Below are 7,339 nucleotides of genomic sequence, written 5' to 3'. Positions count from 1 at the left end.
AAAGATTCCTTCAATGTGCAATTACAATTCCGTATTCTTCGAATTCATACACATGCGCATATAACCTGTATATATATATATATAACCTGTTGAGGGTGGAGAGAAAACTATAAACATCTACATTTTGACACAAACATTTTTATTTACCTAATGGAATTATTGCAGAATATAAATGTTTTGTTAGTAATAAGTACAGCAACACTAATATTGGTGGATCACAAAGGATTTCTGCCTCTTTCATTCAAAATATTCACATAAGCAACATCGTTTTCATACTTAAGTGAAGTAAGAATTAAACGTCCATATACACAGATTTACATGGCATTGAAATGTAAGCCACCAATTAAAAATAATCCACTGCATAGTTATTTACTGTATATAGACAAGTCTGTCCACCACAATAGTGATATTTTTGCTAACCACAAGAAGCGACACATAAGTTATTTAAACACATTAAAACAATACCTACACCAAATAGCAGTAAAAGTTGTAGTTATTGTCTACACTAGAACTTGAGAACTAGGTCGATCTTATTATCATGCAGCATTTTATTATTACTCTACTTGCGTTCCTTAATAGCTAAACCAGGGATCGGCAAACCAAAATGTTAAGAGCAATATTGAACCAAAAATACAAAAAAAAAATCTGTCTGGAGCCGCAAAAAATTAAAAGCCTTATAGAAGTGTTATAATGAAGGCAACACATGATGTACAGTTGTGTTCAAAATAATAGCAGTCCCACATCACTAGGGGAGGCAGGTGAGGCGGAGCCTCACGTGCCATCATGGAAAGAAAAAAAAAATGATTAAATTGTTATATGTGATTATACTACAAAGTTATTTTCCAATTTAACTTCACCAGTTTTAGATTATTTTAATCAAAATCGCTGAATTTTCACATTTGCCGTTCAAATACTGAGAAGAGACTTGCAGTGAGTCAGCAGCCAGTTGAGCCTCACCATGGATTGCGCAATTACTCGGCTAACTGCTGGCCTGCTGTGCAGTGAGACCGTATTGCTATATGAATTATATTATACATTTCCATAGTTTAGTTAGCTGAGGTATATAATGTAAAGTGTATTTTGTCAACAACTGTATGTGTGTAACGTATTTCTTGTGCTGAGCAATCATAAAACGGCTGCGAAGACGCACTGGGTGAGGCTGGCAGTAATCCCGCCTCCTGGTGGTAGAGGACGCTAGTGATCCCAGAGATCATTTTTGCGACTACTCGGCTGCAGAATAAGTGGCAGCAACAGTTAGCAGCGATTGTTTATTTTTTCCTCTCGCCTGGACTTTTAACATGGAGGATTACATATCTAAAATAAAACAGTTTTCTAAGCTGGACTTTCAATCGAAGCAGGAGGTAATACTTAAAGGAAGATCTCCATCGAGACAGAGAGACTTTTAAAACTGAAGAAAGATAAGGAAGACTTCTATAAACAAGTTATCGATGCTTTTGTTCAGAAGGAGCTGCGCATGGACTTCATTTATAAGTAAAGGTAAGACCATAATAACGTTTTTTTTTAATTAAATGTGCGTTTTTGTGTGCTACAGTTTGTATGTGTAAAGTTAAAGTACCAATGATTGTCATACACACACTAGGTGTGGTGAAATTTGTCCTCTGCATTTGACCCATCCCCTTGATCACCCCCTGGGAGGTGAGGGGAGCAGCGGGCAGCAGTGGCGCCGCGCCCGGGAATCATTTTGGGTGATTTAACCCCCAATTCCAACCCTTGATGCTGAGTGCCAAGCAGGGAAGAATGCTGGTATGAGCTTTTAAACATAACCCGTTAACTGCTGCCAATCAAATGGTGAATAAGATACTCTTTAGGGTTCATATGTTTGTAAATCTGACTGTGATGAAGTCAGTGCCTCACCAGCCATGCACGTCACTGACTAGCAAGGTAAATCACTGTTTTTGTTAGAATTTCAACTTCTACACTGCAAATAAGTTCCTAGAAGGTTTAGTAGAGGTATAGAAAACCAACAGGCATGACGTGCATGCTGCTGATTCTGTGAAACTGAATCATTTACTGAAAGGGGTGTGTTTAAAAAAAAATAGCAGTGCGTAGTTCAATTAGTGAGGTGATTGATTATGTGGAAGAAAAAAAAGGTGTCAAACACGTGGCTTTTATTCAAGGATCAAGGCAACTGACGCTGCATATGCTGGCTGTGCATTTGAGTAAAATGGGTCGTTCAAGACACTGTTCAGAAGAAGAGCGTTCTTTGATTAAGAATTTAATAAAAGAGAGGAAAACCTATAAAGAAGTGCAGAAAATGATAGGCTGTGCAGCTAAAATGATATCAAACGCTTTAAAATGGCAGCCAAAACCAAAAAGGTGAGGAAGAAAAAGAAAAAGGACTATTGGAATGGATGGGAGAATAACCAAAATGGCAAAGGCTCAGCCAATGATCAGCTCCAGGAGGATCAAAGCAGATCTAAGATGGCCTGTGAGTACCGTACTGTAACAATCTATGTGAAGCCAAGCTACCAGCAAGAAGCCCCGCAAAGTCCCATTGTTTAACAAAAAAAAGACCTGTGCTGAAGCGGTTACAATTTGCCAAAGAACACATTGACTGGCCTAAAAAGAAATGGCGTAATATTTTGTGGACTGATGAGAGTAAGATTGTTCTTTTTGGGTCTAAGGGCCACAGACCGTTTGTCAGGCGTCCTGCAAACACTGAATTCAAGCCACAGTGAAGACTGTGAAGCATGGTGGTGCAAGCATCATGATATGGGGATGTTTCTCGTACTATGTTGGTCCTATTTATCGCGTACCAGGGATCATGGATCAGGTTGAGTACATCAGAATGCTGGAAGAAGTCATGTTGCCAAGAGGAAATGCCCTTAAAATGGGTGTTTCAATAAGACAATGACCCCAAACACACCAGCAAGCGAGCAAAATCATGATTCCAGACAAACACAATTCAAGTAATGTAGTGGCCAGCACAATCCCTGAACCTTAATCCCATTGAAAACTTGTGGGCTGACATACAAAATGCTGTTCCTCAGGCAAAACCAAGAAATGCAGAGGTACAATTGTCCTGGGCTGCAATACCTGTTGACCGGTGCCAGAAGTTGGTGGACTCCATGCGCTACAGTTGTGAAGCAGTTATCAGAAACCGTGGTTATGCAACTAAATTATAGTTAATAATTCTAATAATTTCTAGGCGCAGTCAAGGCGTTGAGGGGATCCGGTTTGGTGGCTGCAGGATTAGGTCTCTGCTTTCTGCAGATGATGTGGTCCTGATGGCTTCATCTGGCCAGGATCTTCAGCTCTCGCTGGATCGGTTCGCAGCTGAGTGTGAAGCGACTGGGATGAGAATCAGCACCTCCAAGTCCGAGTCCATGGTTCTCGCCCGGAAAAGGGTGGAGTGCTATCTCCGGGTTGTGGAGGAGACCCTGCCCCAAGTACCTCGGAGTCTTGTTCACGAGTGAGGGAAGAGTGGATCGTGAGATCGACAGGCGGATCGGTGCGGCGTCTTCAGTAATGCGGACGCTGTATCGATCCGTTGTGGTGAAGAAGGAGCTGAGCTGGAAGGCAAAGCTCTCAATTTACCGGTCGATCTACGTTCCCATCCTCACCTATGGTCATGAGCTTAGGGTTATGACTGAAAGGACAAGATCACGGGTACAAGCGGCCGAAATGAGTTTCCTCCGCCGGGTGGCGGGGCTCTCCCTTAGAGATAGGGTGAGAAGCTCTGTCATTAGAGGGGAGCTCAAAGTAAAGCCGCTGCTCCTCCACATCGAGAGGAGCCAGATGAGGTGGTTTGGGCATCTGGTCAGGATGCCACCTGATCGCCTCCCGAGGGAGGTGTTTAGGGCACGTCCGACCAGTAGGAGGCCACGGGGAAGACCCAGGACACGTTGGGAAGACTATGTCTCCCGGCTGGCCTGGGAACGCCTGGGATCCCCCGGGAAGAGCTGGACAAAGTGGTTGGGGAGAGGGAAGTCTGGTTAAGCGGAAGAAGATGGATGGATGGATGGAATTCTAAGGAAAGTTGAATCTGCAAGCCTTTCTTAGTTTATACCAGTGGTTTTTAACCTGGGTTCGATCGAACCCTAGGGGTTCGGTGAGTCGGCCTCAGGGGTCAAGACACACCCGACTCGTGTAAATAAAAACTTCTCCCTATCGGCGTATTACGGATACGGCAACAGCAGAAGTCACACTGATTTGCAGGTGTGTAATTTGTTGTGAGTTTATGCACTGTGTTGGTTTTGTTGTTTGAACAAGGTGATGTTCATGCACGGTTCATTTTGTGCACCAGTAAAAAACCATGGTAACACTTTAGTATGGGGAACATATTCACCATTAATTAGTTGCTTATTAACATGCAAATTAGTAACATATTGGCTCTTAACTAGTCATTATTAAGTACTTATTAATGCCTTATTCGGCATGGCCTTATTATAACCCTAACCCTCTAACCCTGGCCCTAACCCTCTAACCCTAACCAAATAACTCTAAATTAAGTCTTTGTTACTTAGAATATGTTCCCCATACTAAAGTGTTACCAAAAACATATAACTTTGTCTTGAATTTGAAAAAAAAAACATTTTATTTGTCACTAAAGAAGGGTTCGGTGAATGCGCATATGAAACTGGTGGGGTTCGGTACCTCCAGCAAGGTTAAGAACCACTGGTTTATACAGTACATTTGAGTTTTGTAAAGAAAGATCTCAACAAAAATATTACCAAATTAAATTATTTTTTTCCAATTTTCTGGCTTTGAAATAGAACGTGCAGTGTCTCCAATGCATTTGTGTTCATTAAAATACAATTTATTTGAAGAATTTTGAGGTTTACTCACCTTTTTAACACACTGCTATTATTATGAACATAACTGTAAGTGTCTATGTTAACTGTATTAGCCTACTATCAGAAGCTGAAGCAAATCTTCGTTGACAGAAATTTATTTCAATCTTTATTCTACACATTTTTGCAACATTGGAAATCATTAGTAAAATGGAGGCTTCTCACAGGATGAGATAACTTCTGGAAATTACTGTCTCAGAATGGCCAAGTTAAAGGAAACTGCAGGCTGTCTTCTAATGAATTTATTACAATCTTTGCAAGCTGGGTAATGTTTGCTGTGGTCTGGAACAACTATGAGAAATGCAGCTATTAATACATACAGATAATGTGTCATGAGTCATGCAAATATAAATTAAACACACAGAGGACATAAGTAAAGGAAATTGAATGAGCTCAAATATACCTACAAACAAGGCATAATGATGCAATATGTAGCCTATTTAGCATGTTAGCACGCATTGACCAAATATGCCTGATTAACACTCCAACAAGTCAATATTATCAAAGTTCACCTTTGTGCATTCATGCACAGCATAAACGGTTTGGTGGACAAAATGAGACAAATGAGTGGCATAAAACATGTCTTTCTGTGGCACCGCAGGAGAAAGTTGTACATGTAAACAGACCACGGTGAGTTCAAGGACCGCTGAAATTAGTAGGACAAAACGACGCTCGCCAAATACTCTCATCAATAAGGTATGTTTAACATAAACAGTGGGATTTATTTTCACACATCTTTGAAAAAGCTCCAGGGAGCCACTGGGGGGCGCTAAAGACACAGCTTGCTGACCCCCGAGCTAAACAAATGACCATAAGCGCCCCCTGGTGTACAGGAGGCACATTGTGTATCCAACAGTCGCATTACACAGTCCCTCCAGGATGTTGCTGTCTTTTTTGTGATCGTTTTGATTGATTGATTGAGACTTTTGTCAGAAGTGGGATTCGAACCCACGCCTCCAGGGGAGACTGCGACCTGAACGCAGCGCCTTAGACCGCTCGGCCATCCTGACACTGTTGTGGCCTCACATGGCTAAATTCAAGGCAACCCTTTCAGAACGTTGGTTTTATATATTAAACATACCTTGTAACCCTAAATTCAAAAAACAGGATTTCAACAAATATTGTGTCGTTTTACTCGTTTTTATACCACACAATTACAATTAGACACTAGATGGCAGTAAAAAGCTCATTGTCAAATTATCATCCATTCATCTTCTCCCACTTATCAGAGGTGGGGTCGCGGGGGCAGCAGCCCAAACAGAGAAGCCCAGACTTCCCTCTCCCCTGCCACTTTGTCCAGCTCCTCCCAGGCCAGCTGGGAGACACAGTCCCCTCAATGTGTCCGGTGTCTTCCCCATGACATCCTACTGGTCAGACGTGCCCGAAACACCTCCCTAGGGAGGCATTTAGGGGGGCTCATGACCAGATGCCTGAACCACCTCAGCTGTACCCTCGATACGGAGGAGCAGTGGCTTTACTCTGAGCTCCTTCTCATCCTATCTCTAAGGGAGAGCCCGCCACCCGACGGAGGAAACTCATTTCGGCTGCTTGTACCCGTGATCTTGTTCTTTAAAACACCACCCAAAGCTCATGACCATAGGTGAGGATAGGATTGTAGTTCGACCTATAAGTTGCGGACTTTGCCTTCCGGCTCAGCTCCTTATTCACCACGACTGATCGACATGTCGCACTGATCCGCCTGTCGATGCACGATCCACTCTTCCCTCACTCGTGAACAAGACTTCGAGGTACTTGAACTCCTCACCAACACAGAGATGGCACTCCATCCTTTTCCAGGCGAGAACACCGGACTCGGACTCAGATGTGCCGAGTCTCATCCTAATCGCTTCAAAAACTCCTGAGAACTGACCCAAATTACCGGTTTCAAATGACTTCCGTTCTAATAACTCATTATAGTAATATAAATTACAGAAAGAAACGCCATCAAAGGCTCTTTTTATTTTGTCCGAGGTCTTCTCGGTCGTCCACAAGTTGCAGACATTCTTCATGCCGGCCCAGTCACGTTATAACATCTACAGCTTTTGTAAAGTGCACAACTGCACACACAACAAGAAGGAGACGAAGCAGAAGAATGAAAAAGAGACAAGTCATGGCGACGACGAGTGACAGAGAATAGAACGAGGACGGACAATTCAACCCGAAACTCACTCCTGTCCTGCTAATTAAATTTCACAAATGCTGCCCATACCTATGCTCCTTCAAAGGCTGTGGTACTGGCTGCAAAGCATTGCACTTTTAAATACAACAATGAGTAGAGAGGAGTGTTATGTGTGTATATGTGTAAATAAATGAACACTGAAATTCAAGTATTTATGTTATTTATATATATATATATATATATATATATATATATATATATATATATATATAAAATAAATTTTATTTATATATATATATATAAAATAAAATAAATTGTATTTATTTATATATATATATATATATATATAATAAAATAAATGAACACTGAAATTCAAGTATTTATTTATATATATATATATATATAT

The 7,339-nt window shown here is 41.4% G+C and overlaps 1 non-coding gene across 1 annotated transcript; it reads right to left on the bottom strand.

The window, feature by feature from the left end:
• Positions 1 to 5,741: 5,741 nt before the first annotated feature.
• trnal-cag (transfer RNA leucine (anticodon CAG)) lies at positions 5,742 to 5,824 on the bottom strand. The gene has a single exon. It is a non-coding gene; the product is annotated as a tRNA-Leu (tRNA).
• Positions 5,825 to 7,339: the final 1,515 nt, after the last annotated feature.

Source organism: Nerophis lumbriciformis, linkage group LG02, assembly GCF_033978685.3.
Source record: "Nerophis lumbriciformis linkage group LG02, RoL_Nlum_v2.1, whole genome shotgun sequence".
Classification (NCBI taxonomy): Eukaryota; Metazoa; Chordata; class Actinopteri; order Syngnathiformes; family Syngnathidae; genus Nerophis; species Nerophis lumbriciformis.
The sequence above is the reverse complement of the archived record's forward strand: the minus strand, read 5'-3'. Positions and strand labels throughout refer to the sequence as shown.